The sequence below is a fragment of the Jaculus jaculus genome, chromosome 9 (assembly GCF_020740685.1).
Source record: "Jaculus jaculus isolate mJacJac1 chromosome 9, mJacJac1.mat.Y.cur, whole genome shotgun sequence".
In the NCBI taxonomy this organism is placed as follows: domain Eukaryota; kingdom Metazoa; phylum Chordata; class Mammalia; order Rodentia; family Dipodidae; genus Jaculus; species Jaculus jaculus.
The window spans coordinates 107,394,159-107,404,675 of NC_059110.1; the positions used below are offsets into that span (position 1 = coordinate 107,394,159).

The following is a 10,517-nucleotide window of genomic DNA, read 5'->3' on the forward strand; positions in this document are numbered from 1 at the left end:
GAACTGGAGAAATGGCTCAGTTAAGGGTGCTTGCTGTTGGTCCAGGTTTTATCCCCCAGTACCCCGTAAAGCCAGACACACAAAGTGACGCGTGTGTGTGGAGCTCATTTGAGGTGGCAGGTGGTCTTGGCACGTCCATGTCCCTCTCTTTTTTTTTAATTGTTTTTAATATTTTATATTTATTTATTTGACTGAGAAAGAGGGAGAGAGAGAGAATGGGTACATCAGGGCCTCCAGCCACTGCAAACAAACTCCAGACACATGCACCCCCTTGTGCATCTGACTAACGTGGAACCTGGGGACTCAAGCCTGGGTCCTTTGGCTTTGTAGGCAAATGCCTTAACTGCTAAGTCATCCCTCCAGCCCCATGTCCCCATCTTAAATAAATAAATAAATAATAAATTTTTAAAAGAAACCAAAAAGGTAAATGGGGATAAATATGAATAGTAGATCATAGGTCATCTGGATTAAAAAAAAATAGAAAGTCACTGTGTTATTTCACATTGCATCTTTTTTTTTTTTCGAGGTAGGGTCTCATTCTGGTCCAGGCTGACCTGGAATTAATTCTGTCATCCCAGGGTGGTCTTGAACTCATGGTGATCCTCCTACCTCTGCCTCTCAAATGCTGGGATTAAAGGCGTGCGCCACCACGCCTGGCACACATTGCATCTTTAAAAAATTTATTCATTTATTTATTTGAGAGTGAGAAAGAGGCAGGGGGAGGGGGAGGCATAGAATGAGCACATCAGGATCTCCAGCTGCTGCAAACTCCAGATTCATGAGCCACCTTGTGCATCTGGCTTACATGGGTCCTGGGGATTGAACCTGGGTCCTTTGGCTTTGCAGGCAAGCACCTAAACCGCTAAGCCATCTCTCCAGCCCACATTGCAACATTTGAAATCCTTTACAGTTAGAGTTCCAAAGAATGGCTGATGGGCTCTCAGAGGCTGCAGCTGGCCCTCTTGCTCTGCTGCCGTTCTCTGCATCTTTTCTTCATTCATTCATTGGCCCTGTGGTGGCACGCTAGTCACCAGTGCCACATCTACACTCATTTCTGCCGTCATCACTCAGGGACAAGCACGCTCCATCGCTCAGGAGCATCTCCTCGAGACAGGAGGATCCACTTACAGAGCTCATCCTGATGGAACATGGTGGCCCTGAGTAGCTTTCTGCCCTGGCCCACCATGGTTCTGACTCCTTGTGATCCCTCATGGTGGCAAATTGGTGGGCATGGGACGAGGGAGGCTCATGAAGCTCTCCAGGCCTCTGTCAGGGCCTCTATGGGATGGAGGCTGGCCCTGGGTCACAGGACTTCAGTGAATCCTGCCATCCTCTGCCCTCCTCCCTTGGAATGTGTAATATGCTCCCAAATCCAAATCACAGCTATGGCCCTGATGGGGGGCAGCCAGACTATGGGCCAAGGATCCCTTCCAGGAGGGGTCACCCTCTTCTTCTAGGGTCTCACTTCTGACCCCTGGGCCTAACCACAGTGCTTGCCATCCTTGGCCTGGGGAGGTGACATCACCAGGGCTTCCCTGTACAAGCTCTCCTCAGCCCATCTCGTCCATCTCGTCCCTCCGACATCAAAGGCCCAGGAGGTAGCAGCGTCCCCCTTCTTCTGGGCCTGGGGCGTAATCAGAGCCTGGAATGTGTAAGTGCTGGGCCTTCAAATAAATAAATAAATACTGGAGCACGCGGAACCTCCCACCCCTCACTGCGGCCTGGCGCCCTGGGCTGGGACCCGGGCACAAGGCCAGCTCCTGACGAGGTGGCAGGGAGCGCCTGGAGCTGGAGGTGTGTGTGAAGAGTTTCGCGTGGGCTGAGGCCTGGCTTATCCTTAGCAGCATCAAGAAGCCTGTGGCTTGGGTGCGTGCAGGGGGGCCCCTGTGGAGAAAGGTGCCTCAGAAGGTGCCCCCAGCTCTACCGACCTCACTGGTCCTACCATATGCACAGACCACCTCGCCTTCTGTGCTTTATACCCCAGAACCGGCCTGCCTCTCCTAGTAGGTGACATGACTTCATGCTGACAAAGAAGACATGGCAGGCAAGTGGCTCGGACTCCCAGGAGGACGGTCCCAGGTGACTCCCACGAAGGACGGCAATAGGCGAGCCAGCACTATTTCTAAAAGCAAGGAGGGGCTGGAGGAATGCTTCAGCCATTAAGGTGCCTGCCTGCAAAATCTAACAACCCAGGTTCAACCCCCCCAGGACCCATGTTCAGCCAGGTGCACAAAATGGCACATGTGTTTGGAATTTACTTGTTTATTTTTTGCAGTTTCTCTTTCTCTTTCTTCTATCTCTCTTTCTCTGCTTGCAAATACATTAAAAAAAAATTAAGGTCGGGCGTGGTGGCGCACACCTTTAATCCCAACACTTGGGAGGCAGAGGTAGGAGGATTGCCTTGAGTTTGAGGCCACCCTGAGACTACATAGCGAATTCCAGGTCAGCCTGGGCTAGAGTGAGACCCTACCTCAGAAAACCAAAATAAGTAAATGTGTGTGTGTGTGTGTGTGTGTGCAAGGAGAAAGTGAGCGAGGAAGAAGAAAGGAGAAGGGATTGGAAGGGGGAGGGGAGGAGAGGGGGGAGACAAAAGAGGAAGAGGACAATGAACAAGGCCACCAGGAGCTGGGGGCCAGAGAACATGCGGGAAGGAGGGTCAGGCACAGAGCTCTTGGTTCCAAACCCAGCTTATCAGCTGTGACTTGGAGCCAATCACTAGCATCTGCCTCAAGTTCACCAAAGTGCCTCCCAGTATTGGAAAGGACCAGAGAACACAACCGGTCAAGGCGTTCCGTAAAGGGTGGTAGTGTCCTTACGAGGCTTGTGCCCACTGCTAAAGGGGTAGCAGATTTTCTTTTGGGAGTGCAGGGTGTGGGGGTGACGGTGGTGGCGGAACCCGGGGCTTCACCCATGTTAGGCCAGAGCTCTACCACTGATGACACCCCAGCTAGGGTGAGCATAGTGATGGCAAGGGTTCCCCGTGTGTCTTTGATTTCCCCCACAGGGCCTGGCACAGCGTCTATACCAAAACGCTGTCTGAAGACGCATTTTGAAACAAGAAATGGGCAATGGAGTGTCCTTGACTTCTAAGCTCCTTTTTGTGTTTTGTGCCACACCATCTGCACTGACACCATTCTCATCTTCTTAGGATTGTTTGGAGAAGCTTAAGAAAGCTCTAGATCCTCACTCCAGAGAAAAGCCCACGCACATCTGATATGGATTCTGGGACTCCTCCTCACAGGTGGGATGCAGAGCCCCTGACTTCGTGAGGGTCGTTGTCTCCCTGCACCCCTCTAGTTCTGCTCCTGTTGTAGGTAGGGGCCTTGTGTGGATGTCTGTCCCCTCCAAGTGTTCCCTTTACAGACACAAAAACTGAGGCCCAGAGACAGGAAGTGGCTTGCAACAACGCACAGTGAGGCTGTGCTGGGGCCAGGGCTCGTCCAACCTCACCCCAGATCCTAGAGGCTTCAAAGCCTGGGACTTATCCAGGTTTCACTCCCGAGAAGTTCATGTCTGTCCTGAGGCCTTTCTGTTCCCAAAGCACCAAACTTCTGAAGAGGGTGTTGAGTGGGTGGCCCCAGGCCAAAGCAGAGGCAGGCTGAGGAGCACACAGGGTGGACTAGAAGGAGAGGCCCAGAGTGAATGTTCTAGAAAGTTGTGGGGGAGGGGTTGTATACTTTTTTAAAAAATTATTTATTTATTTATTTATTTATTTAGTTATTTATTTATTTATTTATTAGAGAGAGAGAAAGAGACAGATAGAGAGAATGGGCATGCCAGGGCCTCTAGCCACTGCAAACAAACTCCAGCCATATGTGCCCTGTTGTACATCTGGCTTTTGTGGATCCTGGGGAATCAAACCACGGTCCTTAGGCTTTGCAGGCAAATGCCTTAACTGCTAAGCCATTTCCCCAGCCCTGGATACCTTTTTAAAATATTTTGTTTTTATTTATTTATTTGACAGAGAGAGAGAGAAAAAATGGGCACGGCAGAGCCTCCAGCCACTGCACACAAACTCCAGATGCATGCATCACCTTGTGCATCCGGCCCTAAGTGGTTACTGGGGAATCGAACCTGGGTTCTTTGGCTTTGCCAGAAAGTGCCTTAACCACTGAGCCATCTTAGAGGTTCTGGGAAGTTCTGATGCTATGCTTGGTGCAGGGGGCAGAGGGCAGTGAGCAGGTGGTAGGCAGTTTGGGAAGAAGAGAGTAGAGAAAGGGAAGTTCTGAGGCTTCACAGCAAGGGTAACTTTCTGGAAAGGATTCCCAGAATGGTGGGGATGTACAAGTTGGATCTTCCTGTATGGCTCAGAGTGGGCTGGAGTCGGGGTGTATAAATATGACTGGGCCGGCAGCCATGGAGGGAGCCCATGGCACTGTGTCTGCCTCTGATCAAAGGGACTCAAACCCTTGGCCTCACTTAATCTTCACAAATGTCCAGAGAAGCAATGAGGGCTGGCCCCACTTTACAGATAAGCCACCTGTTCAAGGTCACCTAGCTGGTGACTGATAGAACCGACCAACTTGTCAGGTGAACGATGGATGGACGCACCAAAGATAGGTCTGTCTGATCCCCAAACTTAGCTCTTACCCTCTCCCTAGCCCCGAGAAGCAGTAAGGAAGTGCAGATATGTAGGTCTTCCAGGTCCCCAACCAAGAGGCACCTCGCCGTTTTCCTTACGTATCTCACTCGGAGTAAATTTAAAGTCATGGCCATAGTCTGCAGGTCCTGTGAGCTCTCATGTCAGACTCATCTCCCACATCGTCCCTTCTTCTCATCCCATTCCAGTCACATCAGAAGACCCCTTGTCATTCCTTAACGTGGGCAAGTTCCAACGTGATCCCAAGGCCCTTTGTACTTACTGCTCCTTCTTCCTGACCTGTCTTGCTCAAGCTGTCTGCTCCCGTCACCTTCTTTTTTTTTTTAATTTTTTTTCAGTTTTTCGAGTTAAGGTCTCACTCCAGCCTCTTGTCACCTTCTTAAAGAGGCCTGCTAAAGCCAGGTGTGGTAGCACAGGCCTTTAATCCCAGCACTCAGGAGGCAGAGGTAGGAGGATTGTTGTGCGTTCGAGGTCACCCTGAGACTACATAACGAATTCCAGGTCAGCCTGGGCTAGAGTGAAAGCCTACCTCAAAAAACAAAAAAAAAAAAAAAAAAAAAAAAACCAGGCCTGCTGAGTTCATTGTAAACTATCAGTCAGTCCTTTCCTGTCCCTTTTACCCTTCCGAATTTTGTCCCTCATGGTTTGGGTCCACTCCACGCAAGAGCACCGTCTCTGCAAAGGCAGGCGGGGGCACGTCTGGCCTGACCTATATCACATGCTCTCCAGCAACACCTCATACAGAGCCAACATCAGTAAGTACTGAATGAATGCATGAATGAATGAATGCTCACTTGACCATTCTGGATCTAAAATGTACCAGATCTGGGCTGGAGAAATGGCTTAGCAGTTAAGGCATTTGCCTGCGAAGCCTAAGGACCCAGGTTCAATTCCCCAGTACCCAAATAAAGCCAGATCACAAGGGCACAAGGTGGCGCATGTGTCTGGAGTTTGTTTGCAATGGCTAGAGGCCCTGGCATGCTCATTTTTTCTCTCTCTCTAATAAGTAGATAAAAAATATAAATAAACAAACAATGCCAAATCCACAGAAGAAGCTATCCTTCCTGCAAATTGTTCTCCTTGAATTTGCATCTTCTTCAGCAAAACACCAGAGCCCAGAACTGAGGGTACGCTGAAAGGTAAAGAACGGTGCCTCCCTCCCGCGCCCCCTCATCTTCCTTCCCTGTGATCTTTCCAGATGAGGATGGGAGAGCAGAGCCCAGTGGGTGCCTCCTGGCCAGCGGGCAGCCAGCCGTCATCCAGCCATCATGCCCAGCCAGGAGGCGGGAGGCGGTGCCCGGCTTAAGGCATGAATAGGGCAGGAGGTAGATGAAAGGCCGCCCGTGCTTGGAGCCTAGCAAACAAAGGGGACCTAGCAGGTGTGAGGGGCCTGGGGGCCGCAAGGGCAGAAACTGGATCTGGAGTTGGAGATCGGTGTCACCTGCAGCAGGGCCAGCCTCCATTCGCTTTCTTTGGTTGTCACTCCACTCTGAGACAAAGCTGGGGCTGGATGTTGAGGCAAGAGTGGGGGAGGGGAAGACTGGAGCGCCATCTCCGCTTCCAGGAGGCCGCCATGCAAGGTCAGGGGTCAGCAAGGTCAGAGTGCAGCAAGAACTTGGAGATGGCCCAGCCCTGGGTACCCATGAGGCCTGGGAGGCCTCACTGCTACTGGCTGGGCTTGGATCCAGAGTCATGGCACTCGTGTTAGGTCCTGGAAATTGCTGTTTTGTTTTTTTGAGATGGGGTCTCATGTAGCCCGGGCTGATCTCACATTTGCTGATGGATGACTTTGGACTCCTGATCGCCCTGCCTCTACCTCCTGAGTGGTGTGTGCCACCACACCCACTTTTATGTGTGGCTGGGGATGGGACCCAGGGCTCCCCGCTACCAACAGAGCTAACGTCCTTAGCCCTGAAATGATCTTTTTGTTACTTTGTTTTGAGACAGGATCTTGTTAAATTGCCAAAGAAGACCTTGAACTCATGGGCTCAAGGTCATCCTGCCCAGTACTTGGGGATACAAGCATGGGCCACTACACACCTATCAGGAGCTGATGTTTTTCCAGTCAGCCCATTCTGCCTTTGGCTGGCCCATTCCTAAGGGTGGCCAGGAAGTCTTTATGGGGCAGCTAGGGTAAGACCAGATCTGGACAGTGCATGAGTGGAGAGGGGCGGGGCCAGGCCAGGATCCAGGACCAGTGGGGGTGCTCCATGAGCAGGGGTGTCACGAAGGCAAGTTGGACGACAGTAGCCAAGAGAGACCCCCCCCCCCAGCTCCAGAGGGCACTGTGATGTGCAGGGTCACCACGTTCCCACACAACCGCCCAGGGCCACCTTGAACTCCACCCCTGCAACAGCTGATTGCCCCAAGGTATGGAGGAGCCTCTGGAGGGGGCCCCAGGGAGGGAAGTGAGAGGGAGGGGGCCACGATCATGTAGGAGGGCAGGGAGAGAGGGGGAGGAGGAGAAGGACAAAGCCAGCCTGTGTGGCACCTGGGACATTCCCAATCTCTGCCCTGTCCCCTCCCCGATCCTACGCTGGAAGGGGTGGGAACAATGCCCCCATTGAGGCCAGATCCCCAGGGATAGCATCTCTGTGTCCACTGGGACAGAAGCCAAGCAGGTGAGCCTGGTGCAGGGTGGAAGCTTGCTCTACAGCAATAGGACAAGACCCCAGGGATGGGGCCAGGGCTACCCTTGGGGGAAGTAGAGAGAGGGCCCTGGAGGGAAAGAGCTTAATTCTGCTCTTCCTTCTGGGGCCAGAGCAGGGAGAGATGGAGAAGGGGGTGACCATAGGTATGAGGGTCATACTCCCGGACTGGACGATGATCACCGCCCAGCTCTCATGGAGTCATTCTCTGCTCTGGGAAGGAACGCGGGAATGCCAGGCCCAAGTGCTGAGCAGCTGGCAGAAAGTGGGCCCCACCCTGCCCCACATGCAGACAGAGGAAGCAGATGGATGACAGCGTGACCATCTTTCATTTACCCAGGAAGTAAAAAGTTGCCTTTAAAATGCTCTTCGTGGGCTGGTGAGATTGCTCAGTGGTTAAATGTGCTTGCTTGCAAAGCCTGGAGGGCCAGGTTCGATTCTCTAGTACCCGTGTAAAGCCAAATGCACAAAGTGGTACATGTGTCTGAAGCTCATTTGCAGTGGCAGGAGGCCCCGGCATGCCCATATTTTCTCTCTCTCTTTCTCTCTGTATCCACCTCATTCTCGCTCTCTCAAATAAAGAAATAAAAATAAAAATAAGGGCTGGAGAGATGGCTTAGCGGTTAAGCGCTTGCCTGTGAAGCCTAAGGACCCCGGTTCAAGGCTCGGTTCCCCAGGTCCCACGTTAGCCAGATGCACAAGGGAGCGCACGCGTCTGGAGTTCGTTTGCAGTAGCTGGAAGCCCTGGTGCGCCCATTCTCTCTCTCTCCCTCTATCTGTCTTTCTCTCTGTGTCTGTCACTCTCAAATAAATAAATAAAAAATGAACAAAAAATATTTTTAAATAAATAAATAAATAAAATAAAAATAAGCCAGCCAATTAATCTACTCATCTGAATGTGTTTCTGTAGAAATTTAGAAAGAGCTGGAAATAGTGATGCCACCCTCCAAACCCTAAGGACAACAGGTCATTACAATTCCCAGAAATGGTTATGATATCATAATGTTGAAGCATTTTCATAGGATTAACTGTAACCGGTTCTTAGCTTAAAGAAACTTGGCAACGTTAATAAATTGCATGAACAAATAAAAATAAAAAATGTATTCATATCAGGAACTGGAATGGCTCACAGGACTCCTCCAGTGGTTCCAACAAAATAAACTATTTGCTCTGTTCTTTGGTTTAGGTCTGTAAGTTAAAGCTTCAGGATGTGGTTTAATTGTTTGTCCTTGAAAGGACTACAACTTTTCAGCTGATGAGAGAGAGAGAGCAGCTAAATATGCCCAATCTCTGAAAGAGTATGGATCCATCCCTGAGGTGGGCTCCCATCTGAATTGGGTGGCCCAAGACAGAAGCTAATGCTAGGTGAAAGGCTGTCACTGGGCCACCAAGGAAAGGGGCAGGCCCAGCTCCCCAATACCACTGGCAGCAGGATCCTCACCTTCTTTGGGTTCAAAGTAGCTCAGAAATGAAGATAAAGGCCAGGCACCTCACCTCAAAGGGTCTGCCTACCCCAGGACTCAGGCTCTGCGCTGTGACGCTGGAGTGGTGCCCAGAAAGACTAGTCACAATTGCTGGCTGCTGGGTCCATTTCATCTTGGTTTTCAGTTTGTTCAAAACAGGGTCTTTCTAGTATAGCTCAGGCTGACCTGGAACTAACTCATGATAGACTCCCATGTATTGGGATACAGGCATGGACCCCCACACCCAGAGCTCTGAATAGATTGTGAACAAGGTTGTGGGTTCCAATTTTAAAGTCTTGATGTGATAGCAACACCAAGTACAGTCCAATAGCACAAAGAAGAACCCAGTTCCTGATTCAAGCAAACCTCTAGGGTGACGGATTCTTGGGTGACAAGAAGACACTGCCATGGTGGGTCAGGGAAGGGTGGAGCTTCCCAAATGGGGGACCCAGAGAAGAGGTTAAGGTCAGGAGGCAGTGGGATGGCTTCAGAGGAAAGGTAACAGTAACAGGAAGATGGGCGTTCTCCAAGTGGGGGGCGGGGGGAGCGGGGGTCCGCTCACTGCGACAGCATTCATCTTCTGGCTTCCATTTGTTGAACAGCTACTATGGATCAGGAACTGGGGACACAAAAATGAAAAGTTGTACCTCTGCCCTCAAGGAAACCACAGATCACCACCTCAGAAGGATAGTAGCCACAGCCTCCATCAACAGGGCTGCTTTTGAGCCTATGCTGGGAGTCGTAGTTTCCCAAGTGAGAAGGTTAACCCAGGCTGACAAGGGCACGGCAGGTACTGTGTAAAAAGTGGGTAAAGGGGGCTGCAGAGATGGCTCAGCAGCTAAAGATGTTTGCTTGTGAAGCTTGCCAGCCTGGGTTTAATACTCCAAACCCCCACATAAAGCCAGATAGAAAATGTGGCACAAGTATCTGGCATGCGTTTGTAGCAGCAAAATACACTGATGTGTGCACACCACACACATGCATCTAGATAAACAATTATTTGGGGGAGGGTTCAAAGTAGGGTCTCACTCTAGCCCAGGCTAACCTGGAATTCACTATATAGTCTCAGGGTGGCCTCAAACTCACAGCAATCCTCCTACCTCTGCCTTCTGAGCGCTGGGATTAAAGGCGTGCACCACCACACTGGGCAAATTAATTTTCAAACAACAGGAAAAAAATGGGTAAGAGACATTCGAGCCCACTAACAGAGGACCTTCAAAGGCAGGTAGAGGAATTTGGGTGTTTTCTGTAGGCAATAGGGAGCCACAGAAAGCTCCTGAGCAGACGAGGTCCACACATGCAGCAAGTGCTCCAGCAATGGCACTGGCCGGTGAAAGGTTGCACTTAGGCTAGGCTGATAGCTCAGCGGATTCAGTTCCTAGTGCTCACACTGAAACAGTACTCGTTGGGCTGGCGAGATGGCTCTACTGTTATAGGTACTTGCTTGCAAAGCCTAACAGCCTGGGCTCCATTCCCCAGTATCTACCTAAAGCCAGATACACAAAGTGGCACATGTATCTGGAGCTCATTTGCAGCGACAAGAAGCAGTGGCATGCCCATTTTCTCTCTCTCTGTCTCTCTCTCTCGCTCCCTCCTTTTTGGTTTTTCAAAGTAAGGTCTTACTGTCGCACAAACTGACCTGGAGTTCTCTACGTAGTCTCTCAGGGTGGCACTGAACTCACTGTGATCCACCTAGCTCTGCCTTCTGAGTGCTGGAATTAAAGGCATGCACCACCATGCCTAGATCTCTCTCTCTCCTCCTCTCTTTCTCTCTCTTTCTATCTTTGTAAATAAATAATTTTTTTA

At 50.7% G+C, this 10,517-nt stretch overlaps 1 non-coding gene across 1 annotated transcript; it reads left to right on the plus strand.

Annotated features, from left to right (window-relative positions):
• Positions 1-8,116: 8,116 nt before the first annotated feature.
• LOC123463877 lies at positions 8,117-8,245 on the plus strand. Its single transcript, XR_006639248.1, has one exon. It is a non-coding gene; the product is annotated as a small nucleolar RNA SNORA33 (small nucleolar RNA).
• Positions 8,246-10,517: the final 2,272 nt, after the last annotated feature.